General features: G+C 47.5%; 1 long non-coding RNA gene across 2 annotated transcripts in view; it reads right to left on the bottom strand.

Annotated features, from left to right (window-relative positions):
- The window catches only part of LOC131908948 (uncharacterized), a 44,136-nt gene extending 41,595 nt beyond the window's left edge, over positions 1-2,541 (bottom strand). For both annotated transcript variants that reach the window (XR_009378690.1, XR_009378689.1), the window contains exon 1: positions 2,354-2,541. This is a non-coding gene — a long non-coding RNA (uncharacterized LOC131908948). The remainder of the gene's footprint in view (positions 1-2,353) is intronic.
- Between the last annotated feature and the right edge of the window lie 9,837 nt (positions 2,542-12,378).

Raw genomic sequence — 12,378 nt, 5'->3', positions numbered from 1 at the left:
GTGTGTGTATCTGTGTGTTTAGACTAGAGCTCAGCCTTGGGTGTGTCTTTGCTCAGAAACTGTCCATCCTGGTTTATTAAAATCTTTTCTTAAAAAAATATTGCATTTATCTATTTATTTAGTTATTGTGGGGAGGGGGTGCTCAAGTGCCGTGGCTTGTGTGTTGCAGTCAGAGGACAACTTGTAGGAGTCAGTTCTCTCCTTCCACCATGTGGGTCCTGGGGATCCTCAGGTCAGCAAACTTGCAAGCAGGCACCTTTATCTGCTGAGCCATCTTGCTGGCTCACCACCCTGTTTTCTGAAACAAGGCCTTTCATTGGTCTAGAGCTCACTAATTAGGTGTCTTAGTCACTGTTCTGTTGCTGTAAAGAAACACTATGATCAAGGAAACTCATAAGAGAAAGCATTTAGTTGGGGACTTGTTTATAGTTTCAGAGGTTTAGTCCATTATCATTATGATAGGGAGCATGGTAATATGCAAGGCAGAGGAGCAGTTGAGAACTACATTCCAATCTTCAGGTAGAGAGAGAGAGAGAGAGAGAGAGAGAGAGAGAGAGAGAGACAGACAGACAGACAGACACTGGGTCTGGTGTGGACGTTTGAAACCTCAAAGCCCACTCTCAGTGACATGGCTCCCTGAGTTCTGATTGCCAAAATCCATGAAGAAAATCAAAGCTAGGCATGGCCCATGCACTTGTCACGATGCTGGAGAGATGAAGACAGAAGCGTCCTGGGGCCCCCCGCCAGCCAGCACAGCCTGCTGTGGCAGTTTGAGTACCAGTGGCCCCCATGGGCTCACATGTTTGAATGCTTTGTCCCCAGGGAGTAGCCACACTTGAAAGGATTAGGAAGTGTGGTCTTGTTGGAGGAGTGCCTGAGTTGAAAGAACACCTACAATATGTACCCTTCTAACAGTTGGGGAAACCGAGGTTCGAAAACATGATACCAAGCAAAGGTTTTGAGCCCAGGCCTCCCTGACCCTCAAATTACATGCTTGGTCCATCTCTGGAGATGCTTTGAGGAGGAGAAAGAAGGGACATTGAACAGGTAGCAGGGACAAAATCTGACACTGACGTGTTGGAAATGGAAAGGCAAGCGCCATGCCTTCCCAGGTCCCTGGCCTCACTCCCCCTCAGCTTGCCTGGTTTCCTCCAGGCCTCCAAGGACTGTTCATTCTGGACTCACTGCCCAGAGCAGCCTGTCCTGCAGGAGAGCAAAGAAAAGGCAGGGCCCTCCACAGCCTTGTGCCCCAGATGCTGGCGTGGCTGAGGGTCACTGGCCCCCCAGTTAGATGGGGACAGCTGAGGAAGAGAAGTAAAAGAGCTGCCAACGACCCCCAACGACCCCCAGATGTCCCACCTTCTGCCTGGGGCCAGAGTCCCCCGATGGTAGGGAAGGAAGTCACTTTCCAGTCTTCCAAGATCTAAGTGCAGGACTCGGGCTTCCGGCTTCTGGCTGTGCTCAGCTCTCGCGTACAGGTGTGTGTGTGTGTACAAGTGCATGTATGTGCACTACAGCCAGAGGTTGACATCAGGTACCTTCCTCAGTAGCTCTTCACTGTCGCTTTGAGACAGGGTCTCTCGCTGAACTCAGAGCTCACCTACCAGCCAGACTTCCCTGGCCAGCAAGTCCGGGGGAGGCTTCTGTCTCTACCTCTTCCCTGCTGAGACTACCTGGCTTTTTGCATGGGTGTTGAGGATCTGAACTCAGGGCCTTGTGCTTGCTTGGCAAACACTTTTCCGACTTAGCCATCTTCCCAGCCTGCCAGCCTTCATCATTAACTTCTGTCGTTGCCCTGCAGCCGCAGGCCCTGTGGGTCACCACTTGGCCCTTTGCTGCCTGGTGGGGACAGAGAGCTCCTCTGGTGCCAGCAAGATGAGCTGTTCTCCCCGCTGCCTATCCACGGCCCAGAAGCCTCAGCCTTACCCACACCCTCTCCAGCTGGCTCCGTGCAAGGCCAAGCTCACACAGCTCTTTGGACACTGATTTGAACAGCTTCCTACCCAGCACCCTGGCCTTTAGCCAGACCAGGCCCACAAACATCCCCAGGACTCCCCCTGACCCAATCCAGTTTGTCTAAACCCCCAGCCCCTCCTTTTCCCAAAGCCCGCGGCTGGCAGTTCTGTTGTATTTGACATTGACCCTGTAGCCCGGCCTCCTAGGACCCCCCACAGCCCTGCCTGGGGACCCAGCCCGGGTTCCAGCTGGCTGGTGAACCCAGCCAAGCATCACAGCTCCCGCGACATCCCTGAGTGACAGGAAACAACTCGCTCCTTCCAAGAGGCGACGCTCTGACAAACACTCACTAGGAAATAATAAAGTGGCGAAATAATTCTGCCTCGGACACACTTACCAGAGCAGAAAGCGTCTGTGGAGGAGACAACATCTCGTACCATCTATCTTCCTTAAATCCCCACGCTGTGACAAAGTGGAGGGCAAAATCATGATGAATGATCGGACACATTTAACCAGTACCTGTGCTCTGTAACGAGCCTGGCCCAGGAAAGGGGCGCTAATGAAGATCTGTGCCCCCGCCCCAATCCGGCCTCACTGCAAAACAAGTCTTTATTAGGGAATTGGCGCCTGCTCTTCCTCCCACGCAGGCTGGAATGTGCGAAGGGTGACATGAATTAACGGCGGCCCCTGCGGGGTCAGCCCGGCCCTCGCTGGCGGTACAGAGACTGACGGGTTCGGGTTCGGCTCCTGCCACCATCCAGCGTCTGGTTGACAAGGAGCCAGTCCCTTCCATCCTGGAGGAACACGCCTCGGTTTTGTTCCTCCCCGGCCCGCCATCATTTATTCTGCTGCCTCATTTGAATATGATGGATACTGAAGTCCTTTATTTGTTCACAACAACCAAATAATTGTAGATCCGTGGGCTTCGGGGCAATTAATCACATTTTTCCTCACCAATCCACTAGGAACATGACATTGAACAATAAAGTACATTAACCTCTGCTTTGCACAAAACTTTGCTTATTTAAACTCCGCAAGGTTATTTGTTTCCTTTCTTGCCAGGCCCCTGCCGCCAGCCAGGGAGAGGGGTTGGAGAGGAGGTACAACCGACACTAGCTACTGCTCCACCTGTCCTGGCCAGCTCAGCCACGGAGGAGCCTGGGGTGGGAAGGAAAACGTGTGGCTTGGGCACCATCTGTGTATCCACTAGGGTAGGGTCTGCAGCAGCTCTGTATGTGTGTGTGTGTGTGTGTGTGTGTGTGTGTGTGTGTGTGTGTGACTGGGCGTGCTTATATGATTGTTCTACATGGGATTCATGTAGAATAGAGGTGTATGTTTACATATATGCACACAGTGTGTTCAGTGTGTATATCAATGGGGGGGGGGAGTATTCCTGTGTGTGCACATGTGGTTGTTTTAAACATGTGCAAAACATGTGTTGCAAATTCTTCCACAGTCCCCTGATCAAGAGATAAAATCTATGTCCTCTTCTCCTTGAGTGTGGGTGGGCTGAGGCTCACTTGCGAGTGTGACCAAAATGTCATCGTAGTATTTCAGGTAAGTCACAGAGGCCATGCGGTCCCCGACTTATTCATGTAGCAGTCATTCTTAGAGGAAGCTCAGAGACCACCATATGAGAGAGGTCCTAGAGAGAGCACATCAAAACCTAAGAAAAGAGGGAGGGAGGGAGGGAGGGAGGGAAGGAGGGAAGGAGGGAAGGAGGGAAGGAGGGAGGGATCTGATGAGCATCCAGTCTTTCAAGCCAGCCCCATTTAGCTGCTAGATAGGTGAGGGAAGATGCCTTTAACATGATGCTCTCAGCTGAGGCCCTGGATGCATTCTGAGCCCACCGAGGCTCATGAGCATGCAGGGTAGCATTGTTTCATTTCACCAAGACCAGAATGACTTTCTAAGCAACAACTCAAGATAACTAACAGGGACTGAAAAATCCATGCATGTAGATGCATATACATGCACACCTGTGCCTATGTGTGCACGTGTACATCTGTGCATGTGTGTATGTCTTTGTGTTCATGCATGTGTGAATGTTCATTTGCATGTGTACTTCCATGTAGCACAAACTTGTGTGTGGCCATGTGGCTTGTACACATGTGTGCAGTGGTGTGAACATGAACACATGCACATGTGTGTTTCCAAGGCATTCCCTCATTCTTCCACCCAGAACCTCATGGAGCATGCCAGTCAGTCAGAGAACAAAGCCAAAACCAGGGACTTGCATTCCAAAAGACAGACAGACAGACAAGAAATGACAGACTTAAGGAAAAGTGTAACTACTACATGGTGTGGGGGTATCTACTACAACAAAAGCAAAACCAGAGCTGACAAGGCTGGAGGCTGGGGACTGGAGGCTGGAGGATGGGGGCGGGGGGGGGGGGGGGCGGGGGCGGGGCTGGGGGCTGGGGGCTGGGGGCTGGGGGCTGGAGGCTGGAGGCTGGGGGCTGGGACTGGGGGCTGGGGGCTGGGCTGGGGCCTGGGGGCTGGAGGCTGGGCTGGGGGCTGGGCTGGGGGCTGGGGGCTGGGGGCTGGGCTGGGGGCTGGGGCGGGGCTGGGGGCGGGGACTGGGGGCTGGGTTGGAGACTGGGCTGGGGGCTGGGAGCTGGAGGCTGGGGGCTGGGGACTGCAGGCTGGGAGCTGGGCTGGGGGCTGGGGACTGGGTTGGAGGCTGGGCTGGGGGCTGGGGGCTGGGGGCTGGGTTGGGGGCTGGGCTGGGCTGAGGGCTGGTGCCTGGGCTGGGTCCCTGTTGTCTGTGTGTCAGCCAGTGTGGACCTTTGAGATAATTGTCACTTCAGTCGTCTTGAGATGACTGTCCACCTTCGCTGCCAATCTGACTGAATCTTGAATCGCCTAGGGGACACACCTCTGGGTGCCTCTGTGAGGGTGCTCTAGAGAGGTTTGACCGAAGGGGGAAGACTCATCCTGAAAAGGGGTGGTGCCGCCCCATGGGCCAGGGTCCCTATGGAATAGAAAAGCCAGCTGCACCTCAGCACCCATCCCTGCCTTCTGACTGAACATGAAATATGACCTCACATCCGTGCCACCACAGTCTCTCCACCATGGCAGACTGCACCCTGAAGCCAGGAGCCAAAGTGGACCCTCCTCCATCCCTTAGGTGCCTTTGCCCGGTATTCCATCACAGCAAGGAGAAAAGCGACCGACCACGAAGCGATGGTGTTGGGGAAATCCTTGGAAACGAAACTAACACCACAGAGACTGTTATGGACTCCTCCAGCCTCCGCCCGCCCCATATGTTAGGGTCCAACACCGTATTTGGGAATAGGGTCATTACATATGTAACTGGTTAACAGAAGGCCATCCCAGAGTCTGGTGGCCCTCACTTGACTGTGACTGGTGTCCCTCTGTGGAAATAGCCAGAGAGACACAGAGGAAAAGGCCACATGAAGATAATGACAGAGACCAGAGTGACAGGTCTACAAACCACAGGACTCCAGCAGCTGGAGAGAGGGAAGGGAGGCCCCCCCCTGCAGACCCCATCTGATCTGTGCCCTGAGAACAGACCATGAAGGTAGAGAGAGTATGAGAGAAATTAGAACTAGGTGTGGAGGCTTGAGTTCAAGGCCAGGTATATTCTGGATGACATGAGCCTCTGTCTCCAAAAAGCAAAACAAAAAATAAGGTTCCTGAAATAATCTTGTCACTCACGACTGCGTGGAAAGGGTGAAAAGAGGGTGACTAGAGCCGTTGGGTTCCAGGGGGCTTGGGAGGGGTCAATGCGAGGTTTCTCTGGGCCTCGAACTTAGAGATCCACCTGCCTCTGCCTGCAGAGCGCTGTAATTAAAGGTGTGCGCCACCATGTCCTGAGACTACAGCTCTTTGAAGCAGGTTTTCCCGATAAATTAGAATGTGAGGGAGGAATCAAGGATAACACCAAGACTGGGAATCGGGAAGGAGGAGGGAGTCATTGTCCCAGAAGGTGGAAAGGGTGATGGGAGGGTCAGGTTAAGGGTGGGAGACAGCAGGTGTGTGCGCCACCTGCAGGTTATTGTGTGCACCTGCAGGCAGTGCTGTGAACAAGGGTGAGGGTCTGCGTGGCTGTTTGGATGTGCCACGGGGCTTGTATGGGTCTGTGGCTTTCACATGTGTCTGTGGGTAAGCATTTTGGTTTTCTATTTTATGTTCATTGGTGTTTTGCCTGCGTGTATGTCTGTGTGAGGATGTCAGAAGCCTTGGAACTCGTTACATACAGGTGTGAGCTGCCATGTGGGTGCTGAGAATTGAACCCAGGTCCTCTGCAAGAGCAACCAGTGCTCTTAACCACTGAGTCATCTCTCCAGCCCACCTTTTGGTTTTTAAGAGTCAGATTCTTCTTCTTCTTCTTCTTCTTCTTCTTCTTCTTCTTCTTCTTCTTCTTCTTCTTCTTCTTCTTCTTCTTCTTCTCCTCCTCCTCCTCCTCCTCCTCCTCCTCCTCCTCCTCCTCTTCCTCCTCCTCCTTCTCCTCTGTCTCTGCCTCTGTCTCTGTCTGTCTCTCTGTCTGTCTGTGTGTGTGTGTGTGTGTGTGTGTGTGTGTGTGTGTGCTTGTGAAGTACTCTGAAGGGACATTAAGGGACAGTTAGTCTCTTGCAAAATGGCTTATTTAGTGAGTGAGGTGAAGTGGTTGGCATAGAAACTGCTGTTCCCAAGAAGTTCTTAGAATCCCTTTGAGGGCAGAGAAAACCTGGCCTTCCAGGCTCTCATAGAGAAGGGGGTGCTGGAAGTGATGGGCATCCACAAATGGGGCTGAGTGCCAGCTGCATCAGAGGATTAGTCAAGTGATTGCACATGTCCGCAGGTGTGATACTGGCTTGCCTTCAAGAATAGCATCTCTAAGAAATAGCTATTTGGAAAAACTCCTCCCGCTAATGCTCAGTTCTAATCAGGACTGACAGAGCCGTCCTTTGTGGAGACCAGAGAAGCCATCAGATGCACCCTCCAGCTCACACGTGGCCCTAGGATCTGTGGTTCAGGAGATTCCCTTCCTTCCCACCTGGTAGGACAGAAGTTACTCTGATACTCTCTGGGGACCTCTTTGTCTCCACAGGATGCTCATCTTATCCACCAGTCACAGTGGCCTGGTTCCTGCTTCCATGTGTGACATGCCACCTTTGCTACAGTAGACAAGCCTTGAGTACAAGATGCATCGTCATGAACTCGGTGAATGGAATCTTTTTGTTTTGTTTGTTTGTTTGAGAGAGAGGCAGACTCTCAAGCATCCCAGCTGGCCTTGAACTTGCTGAAGATGACCTTGAACTCCTGGTCCTCCTGCTTCTACCTCCTTAGTGCGGATATTATAGGCATTGTGTGTCACCACACCCAGTTCATGTGGTGCTGAGGATCAAACCCAGGGCTTCATGCTTGGCAAGCACTCTGCAACTATGTCCTCAGTCACACATTCTGTTCGATTGCAGTAGAACAGAAGGGGACCCGAAACAGAAAACAGTTATCTGTGATTTCGCCCTTGGATATACTAATTCTTCCACGCTGGTCCATGAAACAGTCCAACGAGGTCTAGAATAACTCCACACTGCACAGAACACCCCACCCCACACCAGTTGATGACATCATGCTGGTTTGAATAACCTGGATCCTGTCAGTTCATTAGGGGTCAGTGAAGACACAGGCATACACGTAGCCAAGGATGTGCATGTGTGCTTATAATTCATCTGACATTTTCTTAACTTCAGTTGTCTTTCTGCTGGCAAGATCTATCTGTGTGGTTCTGTGGTCACAGGAACTTCATGATAGTGGGGTCACTCCAGGTTGCAGCCATCTGCCCTCCAACAAACCAACACCGTCCTTGTAGATTTCCCTTTGGGTCCTCTGGGTCCCTATGTGCATAATTTGCATAAGTAGTGTGGGATCATACACACAAAAATGTCCTTACCAATTTACATCCCATCAGCCCGTGTGAGGAACCCTAGTTTCCTCGATTTTGCATTAATTGGAATTTCCCGGTTGTGGAGGGTTTTTGCCAGTCTGAAGGTGCAAAGTGATGTCTGATTTTAATTTGCATTTCTTGGACTGTTAATGAGTTTGAGCATCGCTTTGAGTGCTCATTAGCTTTTGGGGTTTCCTTTTCTGTAAATTGCCTGTCACGTCGCTTGCCCATTTTTCTGCTGGACCCTGATGTCCTCTCCGCGTCCCTTTGCGGAGTTCCTTTTGTGTTCTAGGTGTGAATCCCTTGTCAGTTTTAGACTTTGAAAAAAATCCTGTTCCCATCGTCTGACTCTTAATTGGCCTGTGTTATTTCTTTGTTAAGCAGGATTTCTTCATTTTGATGTAATCAAATGCAGGATCACGGTGTGTGCTTTTAAAGTTTGGGGAAATAAGCAATTTCCTTCCCCTCAGTCTGAAAATGTAGCCCCTTCTTTTTCCTACTAACCTCAGGATTTTTAACATTTACATTTAAGTCTTTAATCTGGTCAAGGGTTTCCTTACCCACAAGGCTAAACGATGATCTGGTTATAATTTTCTCAGTAGATTAAACTCTGTGCAAAACAACCTATCCTCTCCTATGGATTTCCTTTATCCATATTCCATACTGTGTGTTCATGGGCTGTTTAGCTTCATTTGCTGGATTTGCTTATTCATGTACCAATGTTGTTTGTTTTGATGAAGGGGATAGAGGGGATGTAGCCAGAGGACAGCCTCAAATATACCCCCAGGAATGCCATCCACTCCTCGAGACATGGTGTCTGTTGGCCTAGGTCTCACGGATTAGACTCACTGGCCAGCCAGCAAGCCTAGAGGTCCTCCTGTCTCCCCCCCCTCCCCCGCCCCCCTGCACTGGGATTACAGGCCTGTGCTATTACCCTCATGTGAGTTCTGGGGGTTGGATTTGTGAAGTCGACATTTTACCGACTGGGTTGCCCCCCCATCCCCACAGTTTTAATTACGGTAGCTCCATATTCCCTCCCTCATCTTTTAAACTTACTTTTTCATGGACTTTATTTTACTTTTGGAATAGATCCAATAGGTTACATACGCATGTGTTTGAATCTGTGTACATATGTACATGCTTTCATACAGCTGTCACTATGAGATTGATTCACTGAATTTATGAATGAGTCTTGAGAGACTGACCTGGTCATGACCATCACCTACTTAACCAGGGCTGTCAATTATTCACTTGAAAGGTCAGGTCCTAGAGATCTTATATGTCCTTAGCTTAATTCTCAAATACTTGGTGACTGTTTTTGCTAGCATGGTGGTTTTTATTTTTCATTACATTTACTTATAATTTCTTTTATCATGATTTCTTTACATTGCATATTATATCAATCATTTTTTAGACTTCCTATTTGGTTGCTGCTGTAGAAAGTGCTGTTGACTTTGTACGGTGATCTTGTATCTGGAGACCTCACTGTATCCTCACACTTACTTCAGCAGCTCATCCATATCTCACCCACACCCATAGAGATTAAAGTCATATGTATAGTTTTAGGCCATCCCTTCCAGACCTCATACTCTTCCTACATTCCTCACAGTATTAGTGACATCTCTAATGCCCTATTGTCTTAGTTAGGATTTCTACTGTTGAGACAAAACACCATGACCAAAAAGCAAGTTGGGGAGGAAACTTGCTTACATTTGGCTTACATTTCCATATTGCTGTTCATCACTGAAGGAAGTCAGGACAGGAACTCAAACAAGGCAGGAATCTGGAGCCAGGAGCTGATGCAGAGGCCATTGAGGAGTGCTGCTTACCAGCTTGCTTTCAGTTTCAGCGATTCGGTCTGGGAGCATGATGGCGTGCAGGCTGACGTGGTACTGGAGAAGTAGTTGAAAGTCCTACATCTTGCAGGCAACAGGAAGTCAACTGAAGCACTGGGCAGTATCCTGAGCATAGGAAACCTCAAAGCCCGCCCCCACAGTGACACACTTCCTCCAAGAAGGCCATACCCACTCCAACAAAGCCAGATGGCCTAATAGTGCCACTCCCTATGAGATTATGGGGCCAATGACATTCAAACTACCACATGTATCAATCAATTATTATTAAGGGATGCTGAGGTCTTAAAACTATCTCAAGTGTATCTGTTATATGTATCACTTGCCTTGAGTTATATTAACTTTGTCAAATTAAGTATGTTTTTCTACTCCAACCTTTAGTTTTAATTTTTTGCATTTATTTAGTGTGTGTGTGTGTGTGTGTGTGTGTGTGTGTGTGTGTGTGTGTTTAGGTCAGAAGATAATCTTTGGGAGTCAGTTCTCTCCTTCCACCATGAGGCTCCCAGGAACTAAACTCAAATGCTTGGACTTGACAGCAGGCCATTTACTCACTCAGCCACCTTGTCAGTTCTGATTTTTTTTAAATCATAAAAAGGTACTGAACTGGCCAGGTGGTGATGGCACACACCTTTAATCACAGCACTCAGAAGGTGGATCTCTGAGTTCAAGGCCAACCTGGTCTACAAAGTAACTTCTAGGACAGCCAGGGATAAACAGAGAAACCTTGTCTCAAAACAAAACAAAACAAAACAAAACAAAAAAAGAGGTACTGAACATTGTCAAACACTTTTTCTACAATTTCTGATTATTGAGGCTATCATGTACTTCTTTCCCCTGCTCTATTAATGTGCTGATATAGGTGGAATCTTTCTGATGTTGAACTATCCTTGCATTCCTTTGTATAATATATTAGTACATTACCAGATTTGTTTAGCAAAAATTTTGTTTAAGATTTTTGATTCTACATCTGTAAGTAAAGTTGGTCTACAATTTTCCTATTTTGCATAGCTCCTATCTGACTTTGAAATCAAGATTAGATTAGCCTTTTCAAAATGATCAGGGCAGCTCTCCCTGGTTTTTAATTTCATTTGAAGGGAAAATATCACAGGTTTGGTGATTTCTTCCCCAAAATAGAGAGAAGTTCACTAAATGAAAATGGCAATTAGAAAGTAAACATTAGTAGAGGCACAATTATAACAATGGCAAGTGACGCTTGGCTTAACTTCAAAGTAAAAAACTAGAAGAAATTGAGACTTTAATTACAAGAGAAAATTATCAAAACTGAGTTCAGAAGAGAAAGAAATGATAAACAGACATGTTACCACAGAGAAAACAGTGTGATGCAGATTTCACCACAGTCTCAAAACGTAACTCATTCTAGACAGTCTTCCAGGGGAATTCTACCCATTTTTAAGGGACGAATAATCCCAGCACTACATAAATTGTACCAGTGTCCACATTTAAATAACAGTTCAGATTAGTTTACTTACACAAAGCTATTTGATCCTGGGTCTTGACTAAGACTGATTGCACATACAAATTCATACCACATATATTCACGAATATAATAGAAGCTCAAATTAAAATAGCAAGCAAGGGCCTGGAGAGCTGGCTGTGTGGTTAACAGTGCTTCCCGCTCTGGCAGAGGACCAAGGCTCTTTCCATCACCCACATGGGGGCTCACAACCCACTTATAATTCTAGGGGATCCACTGCCATCTCTACCTGCCTCTGAGGGTACTGCATGCAATCAGTATACAGACAGACAAGCAGACACATATACAATAGTGCGGCGTTTACAATTCAAGTAAGGAAAAGCCACTGTGTGGGGAGAGTATCATGCATATCACATATCATATCACGATCAGGTTATTCATATGAATTTTGAGACTCAAGGATGAACCGCAGTGTGAGCCAGTACAGCTGTGTGTCCTGCAGGACACAGCCAGGAGGTAGACCCTTGCTCAGTTTGCCTTCCTTCACCATTGATGCTTATCTGAAAATTTTCACGATAAAAAGCTGGGGAAATATCTATTAATATAATTCATCACATTAATAGGTCTAAAGAGAATGATCCGAGGACATTTCCACAAACCCTGAGAAAGCATTTGACACAATTCAATAACTAGTCTTAATTTTTAAAGCATTTAATAAAACAGGAAGGGATAGTTATTTCTTTAGCATATGAAATAGATTTGTCTCTTTCTACAAGCTGGGTTGATGTTTAGTTGATATTTTTATTAGTAAAAAATAATTTATGCTTAGTGCTTAATGGGAAAAACACTAAAAGCATTTCCATTAAAGTCAGAATAAAACAAAAAGGTCCAATATCAGTCCATTGCACTATTATTTAGCATTGTTCTGGAAGAAATCACCAGTGTAATTAAAGAAAGACATTACAAGAATAAAAATAAAAAGGTGGGGGTGTTAAATTATCTTTATCTGCAGACGATACAACTGTCTAGCTGTGCTACAGAAGGGCCCAACTGAAAAACTATTATAAACTATAAAATTGTCCAAGAGCATGATAAACTACTAAATTAAAATAATCAACTACACACACACATACACACACACACACACACTCACATGCACACACACACACACACACACACACACACAAATACCGAGTATTTTATGATAAGAATAACTGTGTAATAATAGCTGAGCATAGAAG

The sequence above is a fragment of the Peromyscus eremicus genome, chromosome 4, assembly GCF_949786415.1.
Source record: "Peromyscus eremicus chromosome 4, PerEre_H2_v1, whole genome shotgun sequence".
Taxonomy (NCBI): domain Eukaryota; kingdom Metazoa; phylum Chordata; class Mammalia; order Rodentia; family Cricetidae; genus Peromyscus; species Peromyscus eremicus.
The sequence above is the reverse complement of the archived record's forward strand: the minus strand, read 5'-3'. Positions and strand labels throughout refer to the sequence as shown.